The sequence below is a fragment of the Mus caroli genome, unplaced genomic scaffold (genome assembly GCF_900094665.2).
Source record: "Mus caroli unplaced genomic scaffold, CAROLI_EIJ_v1.1 scaffold_7670_1, whole genome shotgun sequence".
Classification (NCBI taxonomy): Eukaryota; Metazoa; Chordata; class Mammalia; order Rodentia; family Muridae; genus Mus; species Mus caroli.
The window spans coordinates 39,974-54,204 of record NW_018389736.1 but is presented as its reverse complement, the minus strand read 5'-3'; positions in this window follow the sequence as shown (position 1 = coordinate 54,204).

The following is a 14,231-nucleotide window of genomic DNA, read 5'->3' as shown; positions in this document are numbered from 1 at the left end:
TTAGGAGTTCTCTGGTGGAATTTTTAGGGTCACTTATATATACTATAATATCATCTGCAAAAAGTGATATTTTGACTTCTTCCTTTCCAATTTATATCCCCTTGATCTCCTTTTTTTGTCGAATTGCTCTGGCTAGGACTTTTAGTACATATGTTGAATAGGTAGGTAGAAAGTGTGCAGCCTTGTCTAGTCCCTGATTTTAGTGGGATTGCTTCCAGCTTCTCACCATTTACTTTGATGTTGACTACTGGTTTGCTGTAGATTGCTTTTATCATGTTTAGGTATGGGCCTTGAATTCCTGATCTTTACAAGCCTTTTATCATGAATGGGTGTTGGATTTTGTCAAATGCTTTCTCCACGTCTAAGGAGATGATCATGTTGTTTTTGTCTGTGAGTTTGTTTATATAATGGATTATGTTGATGGATTCCCCTATATTAAACCATCTCTGCACCCCTGGAATAAAACCTACCCAGTCCGGATGGATGATTGTTTTAATGTATAATTGGTTTCGGTTAGCGAGAATTTTATTGAGTTTTTTGCATCAATATTCATAAGGGAAATTGATCTCAAGTTCTCTATGTTTGTTGGATCTTTCTGTGGCTTAGGTATCAGTAATTGTGGCTGGGAGACTATTAATGACTGCTTCTATTTCTTTAGGGGACTATTTATATTGTTAACTTGATCCTGATTCAACTTTGGTATCTGGTATCTGTTTTGAAATTTGTCCATTTCGTCCAGGTTTTCCAGTTTTGTTGAGTATAGCCTTTTGTAGAAGGATCTGAAGGTGTTTTGAATTTCTTCAGGATCTATTGTTATTTATGCCTTTTCCTTTCTGATTTTTTTTAATTAGGATGCTGTCCATGTGCCCTCTCATGAGTCTGGCTAAGGGTTTATCTATCTTGTTGATTTTCTCAAAGAACTAGCTCCTCATTTGGTTGATTCTTTGAATAGTTCTTCTTGTTTCTACTTGGTTGATTTTGCCCCTGAATTTGATCATTTCCTGCCCTCTACTCCTCATGTGTGAATTTGCTTCCTTTTGTTCTAGACCTTTTAGGTGTGTTGTCAAGCTGCTAGTGTGTGCTCTCTCTCGTTTCTTTTTGGAGGCACTCAGAGGTATGAGTTTTCCTCTTACAAATGCTTTCCTTGTGTCCCATAACTTTGGGTATGTTGTGTCTTCATTTTCATTAAACTCTGTCTTAAATTTCTTTCTTTATTCCTTCCTTGAACAAGGTATCATTGAGAAGAGTGTTGTTCAGTTTCAACGTGAATGTTGGTTTTCCATTATTTATGTTGTTATTGAACATCAGCCTTAGTCCATGGTGGTCTGATTGGATGCTTGGGACAATTTCAATATTTTTATATCTGTTGAGGCCTGTTTTGTGACCAATTATATGGTCAGTTGTGTAGAAGGTACCATGAGGTGCTGAGAAGTAGGTGTATTCTTTTGCTTTAGGATAAAATGTTCTGTAGAACATGTTAAGTCCATTTGTTTCATAACTTGTTAGTTTCACTGTGTCCCTGTTTAGTTTCTGTTTCCACGATCTACCCATTGAGGAAAGTGGGGTGTTGAAGTCTCCCAATATTATTGTGTTAGGTGCAATGTGTGCTTTGAGCTTTACTAAAGTTTCTTTAATGAATGTGGCTGCCTTTGTATTTGGAGCATAGATATTCAGAATTGAAAGTTCCTCTTGGAGGATTTTACCTTTGATGAATATGAAGTGTCCCTTCTTGTCTTTTTTGATAACTTTGGGTTGGAAGTCGATTTTATTCGATATTAGAATGGCTACTGCACCTTGCTTCTTCATACCATTTGCTTGGAAAATTGTTTTCCAGCCTTTCACTCTGATGTAGTGTCTGTCTTTTAAGCTGAGATGGGTTTCCTCTAAGCAGCAAAATGTTGGGTCCTGTTTATGTAGCCAGTCTGTTAGTCTATGTCTTTTTATTGGGGAGTTGAGTCCATTGATATTAAGAGATATTAAGGAAAAGTAGTTGTTGCTTTCTATTATTTTTGTCGTTAGAGTTAACATTCTGTCCTTGTGGCTGTCTTCTTTTTGGTTTGTTGAGGATTACTTTCTTGCTTTTTCTAGGGCGTGGTTTTTATCCTTGTATTGTTTTTTTTTCTGTTACTATACTCTGAAGGGCTGGATTCATGGAAAGATAATGTGTGAATTTGGTTTTGTCGTGGAATACTTTGGTTTCTCCATTTATGGTAATTGTGAGTTTGGCTGGGTATAGTAGCCTGGGCTGGCATTTGTTTTCTCTTAGTGGCTGTATAACATCTGTCCAGGATCTTCTGGCTTTCATAGTCTCTAGTGAAAAGTCTGGTGTAATTCTTATAGGCCTGTCTTTATATGTTACTTGACCTTTTTCCCTTACTGCTTTTAATATTCTATGTTTATTTAGTGCATTTGTTGTTCTGATTATTATGTGTCGGGAGGNATTTCTTTTCTGGTCCAGTCTATTTGGAGTTCTGTAGGCTTCTTTTATGTTCATGGGCATCTCTTTCTTTAGGTTTGGGAAGTTTTCTTCTATAATTTTGTTGAAAATATTTGCTGTCCATTTAAGTTGAAAATCTTCATTCTCATCTACTCCTATTTTCCATAGGTTTGGTCTTCTCATTGTGTCCTGGATTTCCTGGATGTTTTGAGTTAGGATCTTTTTGCATTTTGTATTTTCTTTGATTGTTGTGCTGATGTTCTCTATGGAATCTTCTGCACCTGAGATTCTCTCTTCCATCTCTTGTATTCTGTTGCTCATGCTTGCATCTATGTTTCCAGATTTTTTTCTAGGGTTTCTAACTCCAGAGTTGCCTCACTTTGGGTTTTCTTTATTGTGTCTACTTCCCTTTTTAGGTCTTGGGTGATTTTATTCAATTCCATCACCTGTTTGGTCGTGATTTCCTGCAATTATTTAAGGGATTTTTGTGCTTCCTCTTTAAGGTCTTCTACCTGTTTAGCTGTGTTCTCCTGTATTTCTTTAAGTGAGTTATTAAAGTCCTTTTTATGTCCTCTACAATCATCATGAGATATGCTTTTAAATCCGGGTCTATTTTTTTTTGGGTGTGTTGGGGTGCCCAGGACTGGGTTGGGTGGGTGTGCTTCGTTCTGATGATGGTGGGTAGTCTTCGTTTCTGTTTTTATGATTCTTACGTTTGCCTTTTGCCATCTGGTAATCTCTGGAGTTAGTTGTTATAATTGTCTCTGGTTAGAGCTTGTTCCTCAGGTAATTATGTTAGCCTCTATCAGCAGACCTGGGAGACTTGCTCTCTTTTGAGTTTCAGTGTTCAGAGTCCTCTCTGCAGGAAAGCTCTCCTCTTGCAGGGAAGGTGCCCAGATATCTGGTGTTCGATATTGCCTCCTGGCAGAAGTTGTGTTTCACTCACCAGAGTTCCTAAGATCCCGTGGAGAGTCCTGTGGGGACCTTGGGAGTGTCCTCAAACTCAGCGCCCAAGGTGCATCAGTGCTAGTGCCAACTAGAAGGTCGTTTGTTTCCTTTAATTTTGGCAATGGTGCGAGTGGACTGGATTCTGCCCACCAAGGGTGTCCTTAAAGGGCTGCAAGAAGGCAATGTGTGTGTGTAGGACACAGCGTGGGGAGCTCACCCCTGCTTACCACCTCCCTGAAATGGCCTCTTTTACTTGCCAGGATGAGGCAGTAGTGCTGAGTTCTGTCTACTGGTAGCTGAATTCTCTGTTCCAAGCACTGTACTTTTCAGAGTGTTTCCCTCCCTTCCCTGGAGAAACACACCACTCTCTTTTGGAGTCACAAAGGGATATGGTTTATAAAATTGCAGAGTGTTGTAGGGGAGGGGATGCCTTAAGGGGCCCATGCAGAGGCAGCCTCTCTGAGGTATCAGCCATAGGACATTGGAAGTAAAGTTTATTTGGGACATTGAAGGGGCTCTGGGGAAGGGAATAGAGGCAAATATTCCATGTGACACAGACTCACATAGTATTGGTAAGGCAAACTCACATGTTGTTTTGTTGACCTATGGGAGGACATGTGATGTTTGGACAGAGCATAACTGAACTCAAAGGACAGTGATGGATGCTTGCATAGATAGCTTTGCAATGCTTTGTGTCAAGTCTTTGTCTTCAGTGATCTTCACTTCATTGAGAGAAGCATGGAAGAGAACTTCTCCTTGTGTCCCAGCTGGTTCTGGTCACTTCTGCTTACTCAGTCAACTCAGTGGAGGCTGTTTCTGCTGGATCATGCCACCACTGCTGATTTGTTTTTTGTTATCCTGACACTGCTCAACTGGACTCTCAGTTTCCTGACAAAGAGAGATTGGAATCGCCTGAAAGAACTACTTCTTTTTTTATTTTTTTATGGCTTTTCGAGACAGGATTTCTCTGTGCAGCCTGGCTGTCCTGGAACAGTGCTGGGATTAAATGCGTGTGCCACCATGCCTGGTTTTATATATATATATATATATATATATATATATATATATATATATATATATATATATATATGCATATACATGTATATACACATATATATACACACAAATATATATGTAAGTATATGTATGTATATGTATATATAATTTGGAAAAACTACTTCTAACAGTTGCACATCCCTCATCCTATATACCATCTTTTCTCCCGTATGATTGCACAGTGTGTTAACAGGGGGGTTGACAGGTTTGAGAACTCTTATTAAAAGTATGTTTTAAATAAATCAAAGTCAAAGACAGAGAGTAGATGAGAGAGGAGAGATGTGAGAGGGGAGAGAGAGGGAGAGAGAGAGAGAGGCTATGAAGAGGTGCTGGTGAGGCAGGAATGAAGTCTTTTCTTCTTTAAGCTCCTTCCTGCTGACTTTGGGGAGATGGTTTTGTCTTTGAGGAACCTAAGAAGATTGGCATTGGGATGCTGGTCAAGTTCTGGGAGAGCTGGCTCTTTCATTGCTGTCCTGGGTCTGTGGAACCATCTGCTGGTAGGAAAGTGCTGGTCCAGTAGAAGCATCTGTGAGTGTAGACCGGAGCTGTACTGGGTATAGGTTTGAGTAAACACCAGAACTTGGCAAGAGGCTGAAACACACACACACACACACACACACACACACACACATTAGAGGCAGTTAAGTAGACTTTGGAGAAAAAAATTTTCTGGTGCACATTTGAAACCCTGAAGGTCTTTGTGTTTGTGGGGAGGGGAGTCCCCAAACTAAGGAACAGGGGAGGAATCCCACCCTCTGGAATAGGCAGCAAATGGGTGACAGGGATAGTTATTCTGTGGAATCTATTTGTCCATGAGGTAGATTTGAGTGGGTTTTTTGGAGCTTATAAGAATCTTTTTAAGTTTACAAAAGAGATAAATTTTTTAATAGCATGAAGTCTTTAAGGTGAGTTTACATAGACTCAAACCCTTTTGTAGAGCAGAAGGGGCAAGAGGGGCTTTTTTTTATCCAGAAGACTGAATTACATAATGTATATAATTTTAGTGTAATGAGAAACATTTTTATGTTTATATTTAAAAGACAATTAAAAGAAACTCAAATATTTGAATTTGTGAATATGAGAGTTGATCATATAGATTTAGCATGAGAATATCTTAAGTCTATAGTTAAAAGACAACCAAAGGAAACTCAAATTTTGAACTTGTGATTAGGAAAGTGGATTGTATAGTGGTATGTTTTATTAGAGTTAGGCTAATTTGTAAGAATTACATTGATTACTGTTAATAATCAGAACTCATGAAGTTTTAATATAACTGTAGCATATTGAGTGGAAGAAATCTGAAGCATTTTTATCTTAAATTATTTTTTATCATCATCCAAATGTGTATGCCCTCCATGCTTTATATCCTTTGATTACCGATCTCAAGACATCTTTCTAGACTCTCAAATAATTTTTTTATATATTCACAACTTGAGCTTTTATCCTCAGACCTTGCCTGAAGTTTCTACCTTTTTTATTTAATCATTTGCCATGGGACATAGGTGGTTGATCATTGGAGAACAGTCATTGAAAACTGATTTTTTGGTAAAGGAGTAGAAAAAGGTTACATCTTCAAAAGGTTACCACTGAAACTTGTGGATCTTTTATCATGAAGCCTGCTAGCAAGGCAATGCTGTCTCTTTTTGATAAGAGATCTGGTAGTCTTAACTAGTGTTAAGGCCTAGGTAAAATATTAAGGCCTGTCTTAGTTAAGGTTTCTTTATTTTTTTAAATGTATTTACTTATTATATTTAAGTACACTGTAGCTGTCTTCAGACACTCCAGAAGAGGGCGCTAGATCTCGTTACAGATGGTTGTGAGCCACCATGTGCTTGCTGGGATTTGAACTCAGGACCTTCAGAAGAACAGTCAGTGCTTTTAACTGCTGACCCACCTCTCCAGCCCCTTAGTTAAGGTTTCTATTCCTGCACAAACATGACCAAGAAGCAAGTTGGGGAGGAAAGGGTTTATTCAGCTTGTACTTTCACATTGCTGTTCATCACCAACGGAAGTCAGGACTGGAACTCAAGCAGGCCAGGAAGCAGGAGCTGATGCAGAGGCCATGGAGGGATGTTACTTATTGGCTTGCTCAGCGTGTTTTTATAGAACCCAGGACTACCAGCTCAGGGATGGCTCCGACTACAATTGGCCCTCCCACCTTTGATCACTAATTGAGAAAATGCCTTACAGCTGGATCTCATGGAGGCATTTCCTCAAGAAAGCTTCATTTCACTGTGATAGCTCCAGCCTGTGTCAAGTTGACAGAGAAAATGAGCCAGCACAAGGCCTAGATGGAAGCTAAGGTCTAAGAGGTTCCTTGCTCAGCAGTCCTGATGGAGGCTGGTTAGACAGTCAGGTTGCTTGTTCTTCATTTGTTCTCTTTCCTGTGTTAGGACTTGAGCAGTTTTATTTGTCACCTTCCAGTATTTGTTTGTGATTTCAGGGATTTATTACAAGTTTTGTTTGTTATTTTTCGTGGGTTTTATTTTTTTATTAGATATTTTCTTTATTTACATTTTAAATGTTATCCCCATTTCTAGTTTTTCCTCTGAAAATCCCCTATCCTCTCCCCCTCCCTCTGCTCACCAACCCACCCACTCCCATTCCTGGTCCTGGCATTCCCCTATACTGGGGCATAGAACCTTCACAGGATCAAGGGCCTCTCCTCCTACTGAGACCAACTAGGCCATCCACTGCTACATATGCAGCTAGAGCCACAAGTTCCACCACATGTTTTCTGATTGGTGGTATAGTTCCAAGGAGCTCTGGGGGTACTGGTTAGTTCATATTGATGTTCCTCCTATGGGGGCTTCAGTCCCCTTCAGCTCCCTGAGTATTTTTCTGGCTCCTTCACTGGGAACCTTGTGCTCCATCCAATGGATGACTGTAGCATCCCCTTCTGTATTTGCTGGGCACTGGCAGAGCCTTGCAGGAGACAGCTATATAAGATTCCTGTCAGCAGGCTCTTGTTGGCATCTGCCTAGTGACTGGGTTCAGTGGTTGTTTATGGGGTGGATCCCTGGGTGGGGCAGTCTCTGGATGGACCTTCCTTCATTCTCAGCTCCAAACTTTGTCTCTGTAACTCCCTCCATGTGTATTTTGTTCCCCATTCTAAGGAGGAACAAAGTATCCACACTTTGGTCTTCCTTCTTCTTGAATTTCATGTGTTTTGCAAATTTTGCAAATTGTATCTTGGGTATTCTAAATTTAAGGGCTAATATCCACTCATCAGTGAGTGCATACCATGTGAATTCTTTTGTGATTGGGTTACCTCACTCAGGATGATATCCTCCTGATCCATCCATTTGCCTAAAAATTTCATAAATTCATTATTTTTAATATCCAATTAGTAATCCATTGTGAAAATGTACCACAATTCCTGTATCTGTTCCACTGTCGAGGGACATCTGGGTTCTTTCCAGCCTCTGGCTATTATAAATAAGGCTGTTAAGAACATAGTGGGGCATATGACCTTATTACATGTTGGAACTTCTTCTGGGTATATGCCCAGGAGAGGTATTGCTGGGTCCTCCGGTAGTACTATGTCCAATTTTCTGAGGAACCACCGAACTGATTTGCAGAATGGTTGTACCAGCTTGCAATCCCACCAACAATGGAGGAGTGTTTGTCTTTCACCACATCCTTTCCAGCATCTGCTGTCACATGAATTTTTTATCTTAGTCATTCTGACTGGTGTGAGGTTGAATCTCAGGGTTGTTTTGCTTTGCATTTCCCTGAAGATTAAGGATGCTGAACATTTTTTTAGGTGCTTCTCAGCCATTCGGTATTCCTCAGGTGAGAATTCTTTCTTTAGCTCTGTACCCTATTTTTTAATGGGATTGTTTCATTTTCTGGAGTCCAGCTTCTGAGTTCTTTGTATATATTGGGTATTAGTTCTTTGTATATACTGGGTATTAGTTTTATTAAGGGACTTATTTTAGTACCTCTGTCATCTTCATATATTTGGTTTTAAGGGTGCCAGTGTGTTTTAGGTATGTTAGAATATTCAGTGCCTGCTGTGGTATGATAGTTCAGCTCTAGTGGACATATCACCCTGCCTATTATTGACCCTGGGTTTACTCTGATTGGTAGGTATCTGTGTCTGGGATGATAATAGGTCTTGGCACTAATTCCTGGGTTTTCCTTTGTTGGATATTTGCTTTTCTTTATTGGTTTCTGTTTCCTATCTGAANTTTTGGAGAGTGTGTTGCCTGTTTTCCAGGCCTGCTCAGCCTGTATGTGCATAGGGAATGCATGCTATCTTTGGACGCTGGGATACTGAGATAATCCGGGAAAGAAGGTTGGAGGAAGTCTTTGTGTCCCTCATGGATAGGTCAGAGAAAAATGGGAGAGCATTCTTATCAGGTTTTCTTCTACTTAGATAGAGATGAAGGGGATCCTAGGAGCAGTAGGAGAGGTGAGGGTCTGCCTTCAGCATAGTTGTGAAGTAGTGAGGACCAGCTTTTGAATTAGCATGGGGTGCCTACTGGTGTTGGGGTCTGGGACAAAGTATCACGTTGTGGGCCTGGTTAGAAAATCAGTGTGCTCTACAGGGGGTGGGTGCAGTGGGGGTAGGGAAGGTTACCAATGATGTTTCGCTGCACAGCTGTGGATGAGCTCGTGGCATTGGATCTACGGGATCAGGCAGCCTACATGGTTTTCTGGTAGGCATGTCTTCATGGGATTTCATAGAGAGTTGAGGCCACTGGTATTCTGTTGCATGGGTATCAATTGTTGTCAATGTTGCAGTGTTTGATTAATATTCTGGGCAGACTAATGGGTGAGCATCAATTATTGTCAGTGTTGTAGTGTTTGTCAGATACCTAGCAGTTATTTGGTTCTTTACTTTTTTTTTTTTTTTTGATTGTTATGTGCACGTACACATAGCTGTCCTCAGACATCCAGAAGAGGGCATCAGACCTTATTAGGATGGTTATGAGCCACCATGTGGTTGTTGGGATTAGAACTCTTTGGAAGAGCAGTCACTCATCTTAACCGGTGAGCCATTTCTCCAGCCCCTCATTCTTTACCTTTGTAGTATTGTTAAATCCTTTGTATGTCCCATAGGGGTATTCATCTCTCTCCTCAGCCTAGAGGTTATTTTCATGTCATCTTCCTAATTCCTGACTCAGAGATTATTGATTACTGTAGTTTGTGTCTACAAGGAAAGTTCTTCTCCTTTCTTTAACCACAGAAGTTATCTGTGTTCTGTATACTCATGTAGGTTAGATTTTGGTGTCTTTGTATGTTTAATAGATTATTCTATATTATCCTGGTGTTTATGTTTAAGCTATGCGCTGGGCAGTGGTTGTGCATGCCTTTAATCCCAGTACTTGGGAGGCAGAGACAGGCAGATTAGAGAGTTTGAGGCTAGCCTGATTTACAGACTGAGTTCTAGGATAGCCAGGGATACACAGAGAAACCATGTCTTTTCTCTGCCAAATTAGGTGCATCCTCTCCCACTGAGGCCAGAAAAGGCAGTCCTGTTGGGGAGTGGATACCACAGACTTGGATGTCATAGAACAAGCTGCATGGAACAAAAGGAATGGGCTTCTCCATTTCCTTCTAAACACTTGTGTTTATGCCCATATTAGTGCAGATGTTAGTGATACTGTAATTGCTTAAGTCTGCCTATTGGGTGGACACATTCTTCCAGTGGTGTTCTTTGCTGATGAGAGAGTTGCAATTTTTCAGGCTGCTAAGACTCAGTGGCTGTTGTTGTGGTGAGAGGGCAGCCTATTACCCAGAAATGAACTATGCACAAATCAGTCCTTGTAAGACTCAGGGATGGTCAGGCAATCCAGAGTGCCTAAGATGGTAAAAATTGCAGCAAAGGCATACAGTACTGTAGCCTAGCGTTTCTACTCCATAATACAATTACCATCCCTCTCACATATTTTAGCAGCAGATACCTTGGATGAATGGCGACAGTAAGAAGTAATTGAACAGGTCTGTGCAGCAATGGCTAGGTCTATGGCAGTGAACATAACAGTCCAGAGTCAAAGGAGCCATGGACAGTCCTGAAATTTGACTTTGCATCCCTGCCTTTACTCACTTCAGACCCTTGTAGCAGTTAATGTTTCTAGATGCTAGAGAATATAAGAAGTGGAGCTTTAACTGAAAGTAGGGGACTCCCATGTACCACTTTTATAAAGTGGTGAAGTACTCTTCCATGTCTGCATTTCATGTGGATTTTTTTAAAGATTTATTTATTTTATTTATATGAGTATACTATAGCTGTCTTCAGACACACCAGAAGAGCGAATCAGATCCCATTATAGATGGTTGTGAGCCAGCATATAGTGGCTGGGAATTGAACTCAGGACCTCTGGAAGAGCAGTCAGTGCTCTTAACCTCTGAGCAATCTCTCCAGCCCTCATATGGAGTTTCTTTAAATAAGAAAACCATGACTATTACATATCCCATGCATACTTTTGTAATTGAATGAATTAGTGATTTGCACATGAGTGTATACTTGTAGCATTTTCAGCAATGTCTGTGTTAGGGCTAGATGTTGATGTCCAACAAGAGAAGAAAGAGGGAATGTGAGAAATATGTGGTATCTATAACATGGGAACTATTTTCAGCTAAAAAGGTGAAGAAAGTCACTTTTTTGCAGGAGATTGTGTGTAACTGGAGACAGTAATATTGTGGCCAAACGTATCTAGGCCCAGAAAAAAATCTTATGTTTTCTGCCATATGTTGATCCTCGATAATACATATAGAGCTATTTATGAATTATAGGCAACATTTTGTAGAAGAAAGATGACTCAGGGTTGTGGTGAGATTTGAGGAATGGACAGGTCTTGGAAACAGACTTAGTGTGCTCAGTACCCAATGTAGTTCAATGAGAATTAAAATCAATGAAAATAATTGTAATATGAGAATAAAGTTTTGTTAAATGCTTTAGTACTGAAAATTCTTTTCCTCAATTTATTTATGTTACATTAGTCAGTGGTTCTTAATTTGGAAACATAAAAACTAAATTAAGAATATCAAAATGAAGAGATANGCATCCAACTCTTTCATGTCACTCCTGGGATGGACAGTGATGGCAATGGTCCCATCCCCATGCTTCTCTCTGGAGTTAATGCAGCCCATGGGAAGTGCTAGGACCAGAGAGCTCCATCAGCTACTGCTTCATGGCATTTCCTCGTACTAGCTCGTCCTTGTGTGGTTCAGTTGATACAGGGGTTGGGATATTTCATGCTGACCTTGTTAGGTTTGTCTAGATGGGTGACCCTGGGCAGCAAATAGCCCATGTTAGAGTGGAGATTATTGACTCTTGCTAGATGTTGGTCTATACCACGAATATCTATCTGCAGGCTGGAGTCTATCATCCAACAAAAACCCATGAAAAGTGGTTTTCATTCCTTTCAAAAGTAGAAATGCATCTTAACATTACTAAGGAAGCACAAAATTCTCTGGGTAGCTTAAACACACCTCTTATGAGTTTAGTGTTTCACAGCCATATTACCTACTGTAGTCTAGTATAGCCTACTTCTGTCACTAAACAGACTTTTAGATAATTGAATGTGAATTGAGTTCCAGTTTAAAAATATATGCAGTTAAATCCCACTGGGTTTTAGAAAGATTAAGAATGTAACCTCACTAAAACGTGGCCTATTCATCAGATGATGCTGGGAAACCTCGATATCTTTATGTAGAGAAAGAAACTTGATTACACCTGGGGTAGCAGAATATGCTTGTACTCCCAAAACTCAGGCAAGAGAAATTTGAACAAGCATAGCAAGCTTAGAAAGGAAAAATATAAAATATATGGTTTGAATAGTAAAGGGGTACCAGGAAGTGAAATGGAACAAAATCCTGTGTTCTAAGAGATAAAGGATTAAGGGAGTGGGAACTTGGGGCAAGATCCTACCCAGCTAAATTTAGATCCACACATGGTGGTACACACCTTTAATCCCAGGAGACAGGCATACTGATCTCTGTGTTCAAGACCAATCCACAGAGCAAGACCCAGGATAGCCATGCTTAGGCAGTGAAGGATTTGGAGAACAGAAAGCCAGTGACAATTTAATAGTAGAAGTGGGTCATGTTCTAATTCCTGCCAACAGCAGAACTCCTTGGCAGCTTCAGCCATGTGGCTCTGGCTCTAGAGATAAAAATGGAAAGAACTACTGGAACAATTGATGCTGGTTAGCTGGAGCTAAGAAATTAGTGGTGATTATGAATGTACCAGCATCACTGAGGTGAAATCTTTTGGGAAGTGTTTTCTGGGACCACAAAGAAGCTGTGTTCCAGAGATAGCCAAGGTTGTACCTCCTGCTGCAGCTGGACTTGGTAATGTGTAAGAATCACCCAGGTGGTACTGGTTTTGAAGACATGAAGGTGTAATGAAGAACAGCTGAGGCTTGGCACTGTGAGGGGTAATGGAAGGCCATTGGAGAAGGTATAGCCTCAGCTGTAGTTGATGGCCCAGGACTGAAGGGGTCATGCAAAGAATTTGAGGCTTGGCACCCTGAAGAGAGCCTATGAGAGGCTATTGGTGAAGCCTAGTTTGACTGAAATACCCCAGTGTATTGGAGATGTCAGTACCATGGGATGATCACCAAGAACAGCAGCCATAGTGGAGTGGATCAACCTGAACATAGAGTTCTACAGAGGACAGAGATGGAAAAGTGATGCCAGCTCTTAGGAAGAGTCCAAAGGATTAAGTGGAAACCCAGACACTGAAAGAAGAAGTTGTAACATTGAAATTGCCTTGGAGACTCAAAGACGTTAAAGATGCCAGAGCCATGGNATACATGCTGAGGAAAGCTGCTAACAGGAAGTGGAACTAGCCCAGGACAAAGCAGTTTGTTGCAGTCAACAAAGATGAAAAATGAATGAAGACCACTGTGACATCATCCATGGAGATGTATTGTTTGGAATTTGCCCAGTTGGTTTCCTGCCTTGCTTTAGGGATTACAGTTAATTTGTTGGATGAATCTCAGAAGAGACCTTGAATTTTGGATTTTTAACATTGTTGAGACTGCTATAGAGTATGAGGACTTTAAAAGATTGACTAAATGCATTTTGCATTATGCTATGTTTAAGTATGCCCCCCCCCATAGACTCATGTGCTTGAACAAGTCTATGGGGGCCAGGGAGTGGAATGTGATGGTTTGTATATTCTTGGTCTAGAGAGTGCCACATTTGGATGTGTGACCAAGTTGGAGTAGGTGTGCCTCTATGGGTGTGGACTTAAGATTCTCACCCTAGTTGACTAGGAGTGAATCTTCCACTAGCATCCTTTGGATGAAGACATAGAACTCTCAGCTCCTCCTGCACCATGCCTGCCTGGATGTTGCCATGCTCCCACCTTGATGATAAAGGACTGAATCTCTGAACCTGTAAGCCCTTCCCAATTAAATGTTGTTTTTATAAGACTTGCCTTGGTCATGGTGTCTGTTCACAGCAGTAAAACCCTGACTAAGACAGGGGGTAGGATGAGGGCAGGGGCACTGGGAGGCAGAGATGGTGGTGGTGCCTGGGGTGGGGGTGGGGCAGAAGCAGGAACACAAGCAGAAACAGAGAGAAGAAAAAGAAGAGCAGTGTGACAGAGGCTCAGAGGGGCAGAGAGGCAGAAAGGTAGAGAGGGAGATGAAGAGAGGCACAGAGGGAGAGGTAGGGGCAGATCCCTGTGAGTTCAAGGACATCTCAGTCTACAGTGTTAGATCTAGGACAACCAGGGCTGTGTAGTGAGACCCTGTGTCAAGACACTAAAGGGTACACACACACACACACACACACAAGCTAAAAAATCAATACATATTTTAGTTTACCT